At 48.3% G+C, this 17,171-nt stretch overlaps 1 protein-coding gene across 1 annotated transcript in view; it reads right to left on the reverse strand.

The window, feature by feature from the left end:
- LOC116829199 (C-type lectin domain family 2 member D-like) overlaps positions 1-17,171 on the reverse strand; it is a 287,968-nt gene that overhangs the window by 189,732 nt on the left and 81,065 nt on the right. The gene's annotated exons all lie outside the window — the stretch shown is intronic.

A 17,171-nucleotide genomic window follows, 5' to 3' on the forward strand; every position in this document is an offset into this window, starting at 1 on the left:
GGCGCTTCTTCCATCCACGTGTGCCATCCTGGGCCTGTTGGTAAACAACGCCAAGTCCACGTTAAACTCTATGCGCTGCACTGGGACTATCAGGGCAGCTCTGGATGCAGTGTTAGCCAGGGCGTCCCTCCCACCGAACAGGTTCAAGACCCTGAGGGAGCTCATCAGCACAGTCACAAGGTTCCCTGTGACCACAGCCAGAGTGTGCCTCCTGCTCATGGGTCACATGTCGGCGTGCACATATGTGCTTCATCACACCAGACTCAGGATGCATCCCCTCCAGCTCTGGTTGGCCTCAGTGTTCTCCCAGTCCAGGGACAGGATGGACAAAGTCCTCACTGTACCCGAGCTGGTGATCACCTCCCTACAATGGTGGTCCTCCCCAGGGTACATGCTCCACAGAGTCCCGTTCAGAGGCCGGGCCCCGTCAGTGGAGCTGGCGTCCGATGTGTTGGACCTGGCGTGGGGAACCCATGTGGGGAACGTTCAGACCCAGTGTCTGTGGTCCGTGCAGGTTCTTCCCCGGCATATAAATGTCAAGGAACTCAGGACGGTCCGTCTGGCATGCATGGCTTTCTGCTCGCACCTGGAGGGAAGAGTAGTTAGGGTTCTCACGGACAACACGGCCTCAATGTTCTACATCAACAGGCAAGGTGAGGCCCGTTCCTCAGCCCTCTGCCAGGAAGTCCTCAGGCTGTGGGACTTCTGCATAGTCCATGATATTTACCTGGAAACCTACCACTTACTGGGCACCCGGAATTCCCAGGCAGATCACTTGAGCCGGGACTTCTCCTCTCATCATGAGTGGTCACTATACACAGAGGTGGTGTACAAGCTTTTCCAAACATGGGGCATTCCCCAGGTAGACCTGTTCACCACCAGTGTCCCTGCTTCTGCTCTGGGGGAGATTGGGCATGGGCGCCATCTCCGATGCCTTCCTTCTGCCCTGGTCGAGCCAGCTGCTCTATGCCTTTCCCTTGATCCTGCTGATTGGCAAGGTCTTGCAGAAGATAAGAACGGACAGGGTCTGGGTCCTTCTGATCGCCCCAGCATGGCCCAGGCAACATTGGTACGGGACTCTCACAAGCCTGGTGGTTGCCCTGCCATGGCCGTTGCTGCCCCAGCTGGACCTGCTATCCCAGGACCAGGGCTGCCTCCTCCACCCCAACCTAGCGGCACTCCACCTCAAGCCATGGCTGCTCAATGGTTAGACCAGGAGGAGAGAACTTGCTCAGAAGGGGTTCAGCGAGTCCTGCTGGAAAGTAGACACCCCTCCACACGTCGGACCTATCTGGCTAAGTGGTCTCAGTTTTCCTGTTGGGCGGCTGATTGGGGTGTTTCACCTGTGGCTGCTCTGATTCAGCTCATTTTAGACTACCTCCTTCACCTTAGGACCCAAGGCCTAGCACCCTCGTCCATGAAGGTGACTTGGCAGCCATATCAGCCTTCCACCCACTGGTGCAGGGCCACATGGTGTTCTCCCATGTTACAACTGGCTGATTCCTTAAGGGTTTGGATCGTCTTTTCCCAAACGTCAAGCCCCCAGTCCACAGTGGGACCTGAACTTGGTGCTGACCAGGCTGATGGGCCCCCCATTTGAACCGCTAGCTACATGCTCCTGGTGGCATCTCTTGTGGAAGGTAGCCTTCCTGGTGGCAATCACATCCGCTAGACGGGTCTTGGAGCTCAGGGCCCTGACCTCTGAGCCCCCGTACACGATGTTCCATAAGGATAAGGTCCAGCTTTGAGCACATCCTTTATTCCTCCCCAAGGTGGTCTCACCCTACCACATGGGTCAGTATATTTTCCTGCTGGTGCTCTGTCCCAACCCCCATGTGTCCAGTGAGGAGCGCCGCCTCCACATGCTGGATGTGAGAGAGGCTCAGGCCTTTTTCCTGGACCATACAAAGAGGTTCAAAAAGTCCTCACAGCTGTTCATCGCCTTGGCTGAGCTCATGAGAGGTCGGCCAATCTCCACTCAGTGGCTCTTCAACTGGATCACCTTGTGTATTCCTACCTGTTATGACCTGGCAGGAGTCCGCCCCCCCCCACCGATTGTGAGGGTGCACTCAACTAGGGCGCAAGTCTTGTCGTCTGTGTTTGTGGCCTATGTCCTTATCCAGGACATTTGCAGGGCTGCAACGTGGTCTTCGGTTCACATCTTCACTTTGCATTATGCAATCATCTCCCAAACCATGGAGGACGCAGAGTTCGGCAGGGCAGTGCTCCATCCCAAGAGTCTGTGAACTCCTACCCTCCTCCAACAGAGATGGCTTGGAATCACCTATTGTGAAATGCACATGAACAATCACTCTATGAAGAAAAGACAGTTACCTTTTCCGTAACTGGCATTCTTGGAGATGTGTTGCTCATGTCCATTCCACATCCCACCCTCCTTCCCCTCTGCTGCAGTTGTCTGGCAAGAGGAACTGAGGGTGGGGGGAGCGTGTGGTGCCCCTTATACTGCACCATGGTAGGGCCATTCCAGGAGTTGCTGGGCACTCCACTACAAGTACTGCTAGGGGAAAAACTTCCGGCACCAGTGCACATGGCAAGCACGTACACCTACTGTGGAATGGACATGAGCAACACATCTCAAAGAACACCAGTTATGGAAAAAGTAACTGTCTTTTCTCTCACCACCTTCCTAGAGGGAGAAATGTGCAGTAGAGTGTCCTGGTTTGGTCGGGCGTGGGGGTTTTTGTTCTGCTTTTTCATATAAATATACCTGTTGCTATGTGTTTATATTAGAGCTGACAAGGTCAAAGAAATGTGCCTTGCACTCAGAGTGGAAGATGGTGAAGTTTGTAATGATCCTTAGTTCTTTGGGGAGTTCATTCCAGAGAAAGTTCTGTCTCCTTCACAGACAAGCTTTGCCCGAATTGTTGAGAGTTCCAGTGGCATGGAGTTGTCGATCAGTCTTTATCCCACAGCTTTAGAAAATTATTTAGATACCCTGGGCCCAGGTCATGAAGCACTTTGAAGAGAAGGACAGACCTTGAACTTGATGGAAGGTTCTACGGGAAGCCAGTGTAGAGAGCGGAAGACAGGTTTGATATATTCATGGTAGCCTGTGCTGCTGAGGAGACACACTGCAGGGTTCTGTACTAGTTGGAATTTCACAAGTGCTGAAGATTTCATGCCCAGGCATATTATATAGCTATAATCCAGCTGAGAGCAGGGCTGGCCCCAGGCACCAGCTTATCAAGCAGGTGCTTGGGGCAGCAACTCCAGAGGGGGGCGGCACTTTCAAGTATTTGGCGGCAATTTGGCGGAGGATCCCTCACTCCCACTCGGAGCAAAGGACCTCCCGCTGAATTGCCGCAGATCGCGATCACGGATTTTTTTTTTTTTTTTTGGCTGCTTGGGGTGGCAAAACCCCTGGAGCCAGCCGTGGCTGAGAGGTAACAAAAGGGTAGATAACTGAGGTTAGGTCTTCATTTACCAGGGTGAGATGGCATCTCTAACCAAGCAGAGATAATAGAAAGTGTTACTCACAGATGTTGCTACGTGAGCCTTCAGTATCAGCAAGAAATCCAAGAGTACTCCTGCATTACAGACTGAATTGACCTTTGTGGATGTGTACCTTCAACCGATGAAGACAGCACCATGGCTGTAAGTTCTTCAGAATACTTTCCTCTGCCCATCCGCATCAGCTCCTTCTTATTCAGATTCAGCTGGCTGTTCTTCTCCTTGGAGTGACTGGATGCATTACACTGTAGGTAACTCACCTGCAGTTTCCTTAAAGGTGGTGGGACTTTGGATTACTTGAAGAGAGAGCACTGACTTTTTGAAGGTGGCATCATCCCAGGAAACTTAAGCGATAACATAGTGTCTGAAAAAATGTAGTACAGATAACCACATTGCTGCTATGTGAATGGCCACTATCAGTATGCATCTGAAGAAGTGGGTTTTTTACCCACGAAAGCTTATGCCCAAATAAATCTGTTAATCTTTAAGGTACCACCGGACTCCTTGTTGTTTTTGTGGATACAGACTAACACGGCTACCCCCTGATACTTGACACGATCAGTATGTTGCTCAAGAAGGCTGAGAAAGTGGAATGAGCTCTAGGGGAATGGGCTGTTAGCCTCTGAGATGAGGAACCTTTGCTATATTATAGCAGAGCTTGATACAGTCAGAAATCCAATGTGATACACTCTGGGCTGTAACCAACTGCCCTTTAATCCTTCAGAGAAGACCACAGACAGTCTAGGCAATGACCTGAAAGACTTTGTGACCACCAGGTAAAAGGACAAAGCATTCTAAACATATCCAAAGTATGACATTTCTCTTCAGCTTTGCTAGAATGAGGTTCAGGAAATAAAACTGGAAGATGAATGGTCTGATTGAGGCAGAATGCAGGTACAACCTTAGACATGAACTTTGGGTTCAGTCAAAGGGAGACATAGCCCTTGTGAAAGGGTGGTCAGCTAGTGGTACCCTCCTCACAGAATTAGTTGCTATTAAAAAGGCAGTTTTCATTGATAGCAATGATAAGGAAATTGTTAAAAAGTTTGAAGGGGAACCATTAAACAAGGCAAAACTTAATTCAAGTCTCATGAAGGTATGGAATCAGACACAGAAGGGTACACAAGAATGAGGCTCTTTAAAATCTAGATACCCAGAGATGTTAAAAGACAGAAAACTCATCTACTGGTAGCTGTATCACCAAGATGGAAGGTAAATGGATTCTCGCAGTACTGATGGAGAGAACAGAAGATTTCAAATGCAGCAGGTAGTCCTTGGGTTTTAGACGGAGACTGTGGACAGGAATCTGTCCATCAGCATATAAGCTATAGTGGTAATAGAGTCTAGATCCACTCCTACAAAAATTATTCTTTTATTGGTTGTAATGTCGCTTTGTCTACTTTCAATTTTAGACCAGGATGAGAAAACAGATGTCTGATGACCAGGATATGGTTCTAGACATGGAACCCTTGATCTTCCCCAAACTAACCAATCATCCAAGTAAGGAAATATCTGAATTCCTGAATGGTGCAGACAATGCTCTTGCAGCAAAGGTGAGACTGGCAGAGGGAGACACAAATGCTTGTGGAGTCAATGTCACTGACAGCAGAGGCGAGTGCACAGCTGCCAGTGCTGGTTCCAGACCTGACAGTGCTGAGGTCGAAGATCTCTCCCGTAAAGTTGAAGGCACCGGTCTTGAGGGTGCCTCCCGAGGTATCAGTGTTTATGACCAGACCTCAGCTCGGCACTGGAGGACTTGAAAATTGCCTTTTTGTGAGGTGAAGAGCAAGATTTTGACAGTTTATCAGTCTCAGATGGATCTGAGTGCTTTCGGGAGACCACAGGAGAGGAAGTTGGGTGATATTGCTCATCCAAACCCTGTTTCAGAGCCAGGGCAGCCTGAGGGGCATTCCCCATAGGGGAGCTCTCTACTCTCCAATGGTCAGGGTCAGTCTCCAAGGAGGGACACACCACTTTTTTGAGAAGATGAATTTTAAGGTTGGAAATCCCTTTGCTTCTTTATCCTCATTGGAAATGAGGTGCATGTAAGAGATTTGTTCCTCCATGTCCCTCACCTAAACAAATTAGGCAACTTTTGTGTCTGGCACCCTGTTGAAATCCTGCTGATTTCTGCATGGCAAACTCCCTCTCCCCCAAACCGCTAACTAACTGACTAAACTAGTTCTAGTGCTAGAACTAACACTAAACTATATGCAATAAGATAAACTCTCTTTCTTAAAGCCAGCTAACCAAAGCTGATGAGCGACAGAGAGCTCCAACTCTCACTGGGGCTGGTAAGAAGACCTGAGAGGGAAGTGACAACCGTGCCTCCATATATCATTGGCTCTCTGCACAAGGATAGCAGGGGCACATGCACTGAGTAGTCGTACTGCTGGCAAAAGTCTCCCACCGGAGCGCATTGGGTGCACATACACCTACAGTGGAATGGGTCTGTGCACACTAACTCAAAGTAGAACTAACTCTTTCAGTGTAGAATTCCATTCAGAGTGCTTATATGTAACCAACTAATAACGTGTATGACATTAGCACCTTTTCAATAACAATTCCAAAATGCTACCACAAAATACATGTTCCTGTTTAATTTTATGTATCAGGAGAGATGCTACTGTAGGAGGAATGACTGCAGGCAGAAGAGTTGTCCCCAAAAGTGATTTATTCTGTGAAGACGTATTTTGTGAACATGAACAGAGCAGTTGGTGAAAAACATTGGTCTGCTGGCTTTGCAAAAACATCCAGCAAACAAGGGTGCTATAGTACTGGTTAACAAGTGGTAACAAGGCTATGCAGTTAACAGATAGCAAAGGCCTCTCTGCAAATAACAATGCCCTAAACCCAACAACAAAGTGTTAGAAAGTCCTTCAGATTACTTGGTTTTTCTCCACTAGATTTTCAAGGTCATGCTGTGTATTGTAAAATATGCAGTTGGGCTGATGAGCTGAGGGACCTGAGGTGTGAGAGTTTTGAAATGAACAGTTTAATTGTTGAAACCCTCCATTTCCTTTCTCTGAAACCCAGCAAACAGCAGAATACTTTGCAAGTCTATATTTAACTCAGTGTGGGTTGTAACACTCTCTAATGGAAAATATTGACTGAAAGAACAGGAATAGAGGGACAAAGTCAAGAAGTTCAAGCAGAAGATTAGGGGTTGAATTTTTCGTAGTCAGATAAAGAATTTTAAATGTCAATCAAATAAATAGCCTGTTCTTAATGACCTTTAAAAAATGGTACTACTGGAAGAAGGTAGGACCTACCTTATTTTGTTCTTGATTAGCGCTGGAACAAAAACAAACTCCACCTATCTCTAGCACTGAGGTTATAGTATTCTTCTTTAGGGCATGGTTACACTTGCAGATGAAGAACGCCAGGAGTTAAACCAGCCCACAGAGACCACAGCAGGGAAAGCGCTCCAGTATGTTCACACTGTCAGTGCAAGCACAGTGGCAGCAGTGCATTATAGGCAGCTATCCCACAGAGCACCTTTTCCAATTCTGGCACTGTGGCCTGTAGGAAGAAGGAGTTGGGGTGCCAGGCCTTCTTGGGTCCTGCCCCAATGCCCCGTGATGCATCGCTTCGCATCGCAGCAATCCCTGTGCTTCCATCCACATTTGGCGCCATCTTTCAATGGTTTTTTGTGCTGCATGCTCTGTCTTCCCTTTTGGTCTGCAGGAATGGATCTCGATTTTGTGAGGAATATGCTGATGGGTCTCGCCAGCATGTCACAAATTGCAGTCAAGTTACTCCTTAAGCTACAAAGTGCCAGTGAGGAGTTTGACGATGATGTCGACACACATAACGCATACGACACGAGAGTGCTTGTGGCATTCACAGACATGCTCACCACCGTGGCATGGCGCTTTTGGGCTTGGGAAACAAGTACTGAGTGGTGGGAACACATCGTCATACAAGTCTGGGATGACGAGCAGTGGCTGCAGAACTTTCGGATGAGGAAAGCCACTTTCATGGGACTGTGTGCTAAGCTCGCCCCCACCCTGCGGTGCAAGGACACGAGATTGAGAGCTGCCCTGCTGGTGGGGAAGCAGGTGGCTATTACAATCTGGAAGCTGGCGGACAGCTACCGATCGGTTGCTAACCAGTTCAGAGTGGGAAAGTCGACAGTTGGAATTGTGTTGATGCAAGTGTGCAGGGCCATTAATTGCATCCTGCTCAGAAGAACTGTGACTCTGGGCAACATGTGTGACATTGTGGCTGGCTTTACACAAATGGGTTTCCCTAACTGCGGACAGGTGATAAATGGCATGCATATTCCAATTCTGGCACCAGACCGCCTAGCCTCCGAGTACATAAATTGGAAGGGATATTTCTTGATGTTCTACGGGCACTTATGGATCACTGTGAACATTTCATGGACATTAATGCAGGCTGGTCCAGAAAGGTGCATGACACACGCATCTTTTGGAAGACAGGCCTATTCAGGAAGTTGCAAGCCAGGACTTTCTTCCCAGACCAGATCACTATAGGGGAGGTCGAAATGCCCATTGTGATCCTTGGAGACCCCGCTTACCCGTTAATGCCCTGGCTCATGAAGATCTACACAGGGAGCCTTGACAGCAGCAAGGAGCAGTTCAACAACAGGCTGAGTCGGTGCAGAATGACTGTTGAATGTGCTTTTGGCCGTTTAAAGGGCCGCTGGTGCTGTCTGCATGAAGCTGGACCTGGCCGATGACAACTTCTTCACGGTTATAGCCACGTGCTGTACCCTCCATAACATTTGTGAAGGGAAAGGTGAAAGCTTCACTCAGGCATAGATCACAGAGGTTTAACACTTGGAGACTGAATTTGAACAGCCAGAGACCAGGGCTATTAGAGGGGCCCAGCACAGGGCTGTAAGGGTTAGGGATGCCTTGAGGGAGGAATTTGAGGCTGAAAACCAACAGTAATGTTTGGTGCCTTGCACAGGAGTGAAGTGCAGTGATTCCAATGCTAGTAAGCATTTGCATTTGCATTTGCTACGTATAATGCACTGACTTGCAGTGCCTGTTGCTTTCCTGGGCTACACTATCTTTTACTTAATGCAATGAAGAATGTTTGCAAAGCCAAAAAATTCATTTATTGAAAAGAAACAGAACTGCTGGGGAAACACACATGACATGACACATCTGTGCTGTGTGGGAGGAGGGAAGGGGGCGGGATGGGGAACAGGACAATCACAGATTTGCATATGTCCTGTTATCATATTCAGCCTTCCTGTCTGGAGTGCTGTGCAATGAGTGTGCACTTCAGGCTGGCCAAAATGCATGGTGATGGGGGTTGAGTGCAGTGGGCAAGGATCATAGTTTGCAGGACTGGGTGGTGAAGCTACAGGTGTTGGAGGCAGCTGGTGGCGATAAGAAACTGTATGTTGGGGAAAGTGGGTTGAAGGTTACAGGGGGGAACAAGGCCTGCAGGGGGAGGAGGTGAACGGGCATGGATCTGCTCCATCTGCAGTGCTATGAGCATCTGCATCGTGTCCACTTGGCGCTCCATAATGCTTAGGAGTCGCTCCATAGTTTGTTGACCAAGATTCACATTCTCCTGGCGGCGCCTTCTTTCGGTCTCCTGCCTCTCCTGTACTTTCTGATTTTCAGTAAGTGACTTCATGCAGAAGGTCCTCCTTGCTTCTTGGTGGCTGCTTCCTGATTCTTTGCAGCCTTTTGGCCGTTGATAACAAGAACAGCTGGGATCTCAAGGTTATATTTGTAAAGCCAAAATGCAGCATTTTAACAGAGGCAGCATTGTTCACGCCAGACAGAGCAATGATTCGGCCAAACTTAAAGACAAGCACAGTGCACACAATAGCAGAAAGTGCCCATCCCAAAGCGAGTGTACATAACCCACAAGAGCCCTAAAATGATGAGTAACCACAGGGGCAAGGGGGACTGATTGTCTCATGGCCATACTGTCCTCTGGGGTACTGTGCCTTGGGGAAAGCCAACAGCTGCAGAGGGGCCCATTACTGAACACTGTCCCCACATTTTCCACTGGATGAGTTCGTCCTGGAAGATATCTCGCTGCTGAGCAGGGCTGGCTTTAGGCCTATTCCACCAATTCCTCCAAATCAGGGCCCACGCCCAAGAGGGCCCCGCGCCCAGTGAGAATCCCTTCCCTGGCTAGAGGCGTCTTTTTAATTTTTACTCACCTGGTGGCGCTTCAGGTCTTCAGTGGCACTTCGGTGGTGGGTCCTTCACTCACTCTGGGTCTTTGGCAGCACTTTGGCGGCAGGTCCTTCAGTGCCACTGAAGATCTGCAGCGAGTTAAGGACCCACTGCCGAAGTGTCACCAAAAACTCCGAGCACCGCCCGGTGAGTACAAACCCCAGGTGTTTTTTTTTACATCTTTTTTTTTTGTTGTTGTTGTTAAGTCATCCCTGCCAGGGCCCCATCGAAACTGTTTGAATTGTGCTCCGCACTTCCTAAAGTCAGCCCTGCTGCTGAGGGTGACCTGGGAAGCAAAGGAGGGTCTTCTCTACAATGCGCCTTCTGCCCTGGCCCATATGCAGTTTGCCTGTGTGTAGCAATGGTCCCCCCGCCCCTCATGGCAGAGTGGCATGGACATGTTAGCCTTACTGGGATAAGAAGCACAGTAGCTCTGCCAAGGAACCTGTGCAAGCGCATTGCCCAGCTTTTGCTTGAGACCTCTGAAGAAATCATTGAGGCCAATTACCACAATGTGAGAGAGCACATCAATGCCCTATTCTGCATCTAGGCATGCACACAGCCCCAAGTCTTCTTTCTGCAACCCTCCTCGCCCTAACAGCTTGCACTGAACAGCTCTCTTCTCAAAGTAAAAGCCACTTACCAGGAACCTCCTCTGGTGTTTATTCTTCCGCAAGCACTGTCTGCTGCGACTAGCTGCCTTCCTCCTGGCTTGAGAACAGCTCCTAGCTGTATGCATCTAGGGATGCCAGGCTGTCCTCTGGCTCTGGGCCCTCCTCCTCCTCAGCACCCTCGATCCCGCATTCCTCCTGCTGCCTTGTTGCACTCTGGGCTGCTGTGGCCTCTGAAGTGTCCATGGTGGTGCTTAGCGTGGAGGTGGGGTCACCCCCAAGTATTGTGGCCAGCTGTTTGTAGAAACGGCAGGTCATGGGCGCAGCACCGGAGTGGCGGTTTACCTCCCACGTTTTGCGGTAGGTATTCCACGGCTCCTTCACTTTAACCCTGCACTACATCGTGTCCTGGTCATGGCCCCTTTCTGTCATGGTCCTTGATATCTGCCCATAGATATTGTAATTCCTGTGGCTGGAGCACAGCTGGGACTGGACAGCTTCCTCCCTCCAAACACTGATGAGGTCGAGCATCTTGCCATCACTCCATACTGGGGATCGCCTGGCGCATGGAGCTATGGTCACCTGAAAAGATGCACTGAGAGCACTCCATGCCTTGCTGAGCAAATAGGAAGGGGAATTTCAAAATTCCCAGAGAATTTAAAGGGCGGGTCTGATGGTCGGTCACCTGACGGCAGTCCAGTAGAGTTCAAAGTGATGACCAGAGTGGCTAGAACAGGCATTGTGGGACACTTCATGGAGGACGATCAGAGCGCATTCATAGACCAGGGTATCCACACTGGCACTGCGGCACTCCAGCTGGGGTGCAGCAAGAGTTATGCTTCTCATGGAGGTGGATTACCAGGAGCGCTCCAGCCGTGAGGTGCTCTACATGTCTTGCCAGTGTGGACACCTCAGGAGTTCGGGCACCCGGGGCTGATTTAATGTGCTCTAACTCGCAAGTGTAGCCAAGGCCTTAGTTCTTGTTCTAAAGTGTTGCTGTTAAATAGCAGATTTGGTTCATCTCAGAACAGCTGCATTTCGGTGGCAGATGAAACAATAGACCAGAAGGCCTGGACCTGCAATTATTATTCAGATAAAACTCATAGAAAAATAAATGTAGAGCTACTATTTTGAACTTCTAAACTTTTTTTTTATATGCAACTATTTATGCACAAGAAATACATAGTATGCAAAAGGCTTTTGAAGTTATTGACAAATATACAATGCACAAAATGGCTGTACACATAGCTCTGGCTTTTAATTATAAAACAACACTTCTGGATGGCTTGTTGACAGGAGGAACTGAAGCTACAACTTCTTGATCTAAACACATGAGCTGCTGTTGCCTGAGCTAAAAGAACCTTCTCTGCCAGTTCACAGGTGATGGACTCAAACTTCTGTGGTGCAGCCACTAGTGGAGTTCAACATGCTGCTGTGTAAGGGTGGGTCACTACTGCACATTTAAAAGTGAATAAAAGATGGGGCCATAGTTTGTTTCAGCACATGGCCTGCATCTATGATTCTTCATTTTTTGTTTTCTGTCCACACAATATCATCTTCCTCATCTTAAAGTTAGGAGGTGTCCTGTCTAATTAACACTTCAACTATTGTCCTTCTGTTTGTGTCTATGCATGTATCTAAGCTTCCTGTGTGGTTTCTCAACACAGACTCCTGAGGAAGTGTCATCATCTCTACTGTGGGCCGATGCCCTAACTTGGAGCATCTCAGGACAGGTGTGGCTAGCACTTCTCTTATCTTCTAACCTTTTGCGGGAAGACAAAACGCAAAACAGAAGGTGCAGGCTGAAGGTGATCACACATCTCCAGCTGCAGAGGAGAAAGACCAGCTGCCCACCTCAGGTGGGATCCTGAATTATTGCATTCAGCACTTAATATTTTTCAAAGCACTTAATACTAATTAGGGTTGGGATTTTCATAAGTGCATCAGCGTGCCATAATAAGGCCTGTTCTGCACAGTTTTTGTATCCGTATAACTATTTCAGTTTGGGGTATGTTGTTTTAACCAATATAGTTATACCAGTATAACCCTAGTGTGGATGCAGCATTACCAGAAAAAAGGTGCCTCACAATGTCATAGCTTATTCCCCTTCCAGTACAAGAATAACCTATATGTGCATTGTGACCTGGGGTGCCTGGGGCAGCCCTCACTGGCAATGCCAAGGTCAGGCTGCAAAAGGGAGAGCAGATTCTCCCAAGACTGGTGGGTAACACTGAAGTTAAACTCCTCAGCTAGTCACAAACTGTGCTTCTGATCCCCGACCCTCGTTATCAAGAAGCAAAAGAGAAATCATACAGCCCCCTTTTTTGCACTCCAGTTCTCTGGCTCCCAGTCAGCACCTTGGTACAGTACGGTGAGAAGTTAGTTTAAAACTACTCACATATACAAAATGTTCTTCTGACACCAAAGGGCCAGCCACATTACCAGGTCAGTATAGGTTGGGATCTTACCCAAAATACCACGCTGCCAGCCAATTCTTTAGTGTCTAAAACTAAAGATTTGTTATAAAGAAAAAAGAGAGAATAAGAAGAGAGATGTGAAATGGTAAAACAGTCACACACATACAAAAACTTCAAAGTCCATCAGGTTCCTGGCAGTACTAGTAAGTTTGCTGGCTTGCAAGTCCCTCTGGAACACGTCCACGGCTTGGATGGGTCATTCAGTCCTTTGTTCAGAGCTTCATTTGTACAAAGTTTCCCCCAGAGGTAAGAAGCAGGAATGAAGACAAGATGGAGAAGATGCAGCTGCCTTTTGTATTCCTTTTGTCATGTGACCTCTACTTCCTTTGTCCCAAACACAAGCTGCCCAGCACATAGCTTGGAAGCCTTAGAGTTCTGTCCATAGGTATGCCCCTAAAAGCCTTGCTGAGTCACAAAGTATATCTGCCTTCGCTCAATGGATCAATTGAATAGCTGATGGTCTTTGGGCCGTCAAGCAGGCTAGGTAGTGCATTATCAAACTGTCTGAGGGTGTCACCCGGCAGCATAGCACAAGTTTTGTAATACATACATACATACATACATACATACATATCCATAACCCAAAATACAAAGGTGATACAAACATTTAAAATAGATTATCATATTTGGCTGATTATAACTTTCTTGCAGATATCTTACATGGCATATCTGGCATAACTCATTGCCGTTCTACAATATTGATATTCATAATATCCTAAAGCGTCCCCCAAATTCCACACAGCATCACATACATAAGCACCTTTAATACCAGTATAAGCAGAGTCAGGATGAGCTCTACCCTGACATCTGGTGCTGAATTATTGTGAGTGGGGAAAAGAATTTCAGAGGCTGATCATGTTTGCATAGACACACCCACCCTGCCTAGCAGAGCCCACGGCAGCCTAAAATGGTTACTTTGACAGCTGTGGGATCCCCAATTTCTTTGTTATTGGGGCAGGAGGAATAAAGTGTTGTCATCCTGATTATATGAATGAGGGACTATGAAACTGTTTTATGACAGAGGGTCTCAACATCAGCTAAGTAGCACTCGCTAGACAAGGGACATGGGTTCCAAAACCCAGTGAATTGAGAGATTGGAGACAGATATTTGTACCAGGTGGAGTGGGCTACTTGTGTGAGCTAGAAGTACTTATTGTACCTTTGTCTCTCTTCACTGTTGGATATCAGCTGATTTTTGGTTCCCTTAGGAATCTAGTTACAGGTTACTGAGCTGAACTCACTTTGGGCTAATGGTGTACCAGCACTGGGGCTCCCCTACTATGAGCTGAAATCACTAAAGAGCTAAAATTACTGAGCTGAGATCATTGAGTGCTTTGCTAATCAGTGAGGGAGCCTTAAGCTATATTGTGGAACAGAGCAGCTGGTGGAGCAGAGCAGTTTGTGGAGACAGTTGGAGTGCCCACGGAGTGAGCAGAGCTGAGCAGTTTGTGGGGATGGCTGGAGCGGATCATGGGACGACTGGAGGAGCAGAGCAGCTGGCAAAGCGGAGCAGTTTGTGGGAAGGTTGGAGCAGCCCACAGAGTGAGCTGAGCCGAGCAGTTTGCGGGGATGCCTGGAGCGGATCATAGGACGACTGGTGGAGCAGAGCAGCTAACAGAGCAGAGCGGAGCAGTTTGTGGGGATGGCTGGAGGAGCAGAATAGAGTGGCTGGTAGAGCGGAGCAGTTTGTGGTGAAGGCGAAAGCAGAACCTCACAGGAGAGGCAGGGCAGTCGGCAGCGGACCACATAAGGTGCCCCTTTCTACCCAGGATGGGGAGGGGGGCGGAAAACCCTGCAGATAGACTCTTGAACTTTGGGGCTGCACTGAACCAGGTCATAAACTTTTGGGTTGTGGGATTTTTGGGACAGTGGGTGATTTTTGGCTTGCTGGACTCTTGGGACATTTAGGGTATTGGACTTTGGAGTCTTGGGGTGATTAGGGGGTTGCTGGACTCAAGAGCCCAGGGAAAAGGACACAGCCCAATTTCCTGGGGTGGGTCTTTGCTCATGATTTAGTCTATCAACTCTAGTTGAGGTGTTTTCCCGATTTAATGCTATGTTGTTTATCTCATGTTATTAAACCGTAACTTTACAGATATAAGCAGAGTCTGAATGAGCTCTCCCCTGACATCTAGTGGTGAGCTGTGGAAAAGGACTTCAGGATTTGATCTCGTTTGCACGGGCACACCCACCCTGCCTAGGTGTTCAGCATGATGGGATTGCTTACCCAAATGGACACTTTTGGCTGGTGTGGGATCCCCAGTCTCCTTGTTGTTATTGGGGCAGAAGTAATAAAGGGTTGTTATCCTTGCTATGTGAATCAAGGGTAACAGAACTGTACTTGGCATTGCCTCAACTAAACAGCACTTGGTAGGCAGGGGACATGGGTTCTAAAATCTAGTGAATAGATTAAGGGTCCCAGACATCATTTGACCCTTTCTTTCTCCATGGTATAATGAAAAACTATTTTAGACTCCATTAAGAGTCTTGTTGCATGCTGTAGAACTGAAATCACTGATACCTAGGTCTGAGTATTCGACATATTTTGAGATAGTGTCTCTATTTAGGGTATTGGACTTTGCAGAATGGAGTGAGACTCCCCTACTAACAGGTGAAATCACTGGGAAGTGTATTAAGTAGGGGTCTCTGAAAACATCTTGGCTGGTGGCTGGCAGAGAAGCACAGCAAGTGGCCACCAGGGTGGCTGGCAGGGAGGCTGATGAAGAGGCGCGACAAGTGGCCAGCAAGGCAGCTGTCAGAGAGGTGTGGCAAGTGGCCAGCAAGATGGCTGGCGGAGAAGGCCAGAGCAGAGCCCCGCAGAGAGGCACGGCAATCGGCTGTTTGGGCGCAGAGTGAGTGCCCGAGCAGTACAGCATGTAAGATGCCTCCTTAGCCCTGCCCTTGCCTTCCACACAGAGTGGGAGGTGAACTCTGCGGATGAACCTCTGACCTCTGGGGCTGCACTGGCCAAGGACAGCAACCACGAGTGGGGTGCAGAGAAGGGTCAGGCACATGAAAGGGACTTTTGGGTTGCTGGACTTAGGAAGCTGATGGGAAAAGGACATTGCCCAGCTTACTTGAGGATGGGTCTTTTGCTCATGGTTTATATATATGAACCCTAGTTGCGGTGTTTTCCCAAATTAATGCTGAGTTACTTCTCTCCTTTTTTTAAAAGTTTTTGCTACACTCAGACTCTGTGCTTGCGAGAGGGGAAGTATTGCATCTTAGAGGCACCTGGGGCTGGTGTGTAATTGTCCAGGTCAGTGAGTGGGGGCTCGAGCCGCTTGTTGAAAGGGAACCACTAGACACTGAACCCGGCCCTTGTGGCTGCCAACTCTGACGGCAGAAGGGTGACTTATAGAATGTTACAAAACACATTTCATGGTGATATTATTGACCAGCAAGTTATTAGTTTTCAAACGATGCCTTACAAGGTATATTTGGTATAAAGATTATTAAAATCGAGTGGAGGGCGTGAATACAGGGGGACATGCTGTCACAGCGTGGTACCTCTCTGGAGTTGTTTAGTGACTCACCTCAATCGACCCCCACTGTTTGTGGCTCCTGGGGAGCTGTGGTCGCCCTCCCCATAGAGCAGAACACAAGCTTACAGAAGCCATTCATACATATAACACACTGGTCCCCAAAAACACTGCAGCGGGTTGCAATGTCCCAGATTCTCAGACCAAGTCATGGCTCAGGATCGTCTCCTCGGCAAAATTTCTCCCCTTGCTCAATTCATCCCATTAGCTCCTGTTGCTCCCTGGTGCCTTTCATGATTTCTTGCCCTTCCGGGGTTTGCATCCTTCAGACTGGGTCATGGCTCCTTCCTGTATCCACAAACTGCAACACCTTCCTTTCTGCAGACAGCCTCCCTGCAACTCCTTGGGTGCCATAGGTTGGCTTTGGCCTTGGGCCTTCTGTGTTGCTTTCCACGTGGTGTTGGCCCTTCCAAGCTCTGTCCACTTCCGCTAGCTACAGCCAGCAATGCAGCTGTGCTGCTCTGTGAGATACAGACTGTGAGTGTCTTCATGCAAACCCAGCCTCTGAATTTGTGCCTGGGAGCCTCCCTTTGTGAAAATGTGGCCCTAGAGACAGCCTGACATGCATTTTTTTTTTCAGGAGGCGCCTCTCTTTCCCCTCCCTGCCTCAACTTTTGTGCTGCCCCTGCTTACTGACGGCTGATTTTCACATCTGCAGGCTGTACTTCAGGGATAGGTTTCTTTAAGGCACTTTTGAATGTAAAATATTTTCTTATGTGTCTTTTATAAAGAAACTGCAGTGCAAAAATATGCAGTCCTGGAAAATCCAGGCTGTAGGGTGACCAGACAGCAAGTGTGGGGTGGGGGGTAATAGGAGCGTATATAAGAAAAAGACCCAAAAATTGGGACTGGCCCTATAAAATCAGGACATCTGGTCACCCTATCCAGGCTGCTAAT

Source organism: Chelonoidis abingdonii, chromosome 12, assembly GCF_003597395.2.
Source record: "Chelonoidis abingdonii isolate Lonesome George chromosome 12, CheloAbing_2.0, whole genome shotgun sequence".
Lineage (NCBI taxonomy): Eukaryota > Metazoa > Chordata > Testudines > Testudinidae > Chelonoidis > Chelonoidis abingdonii.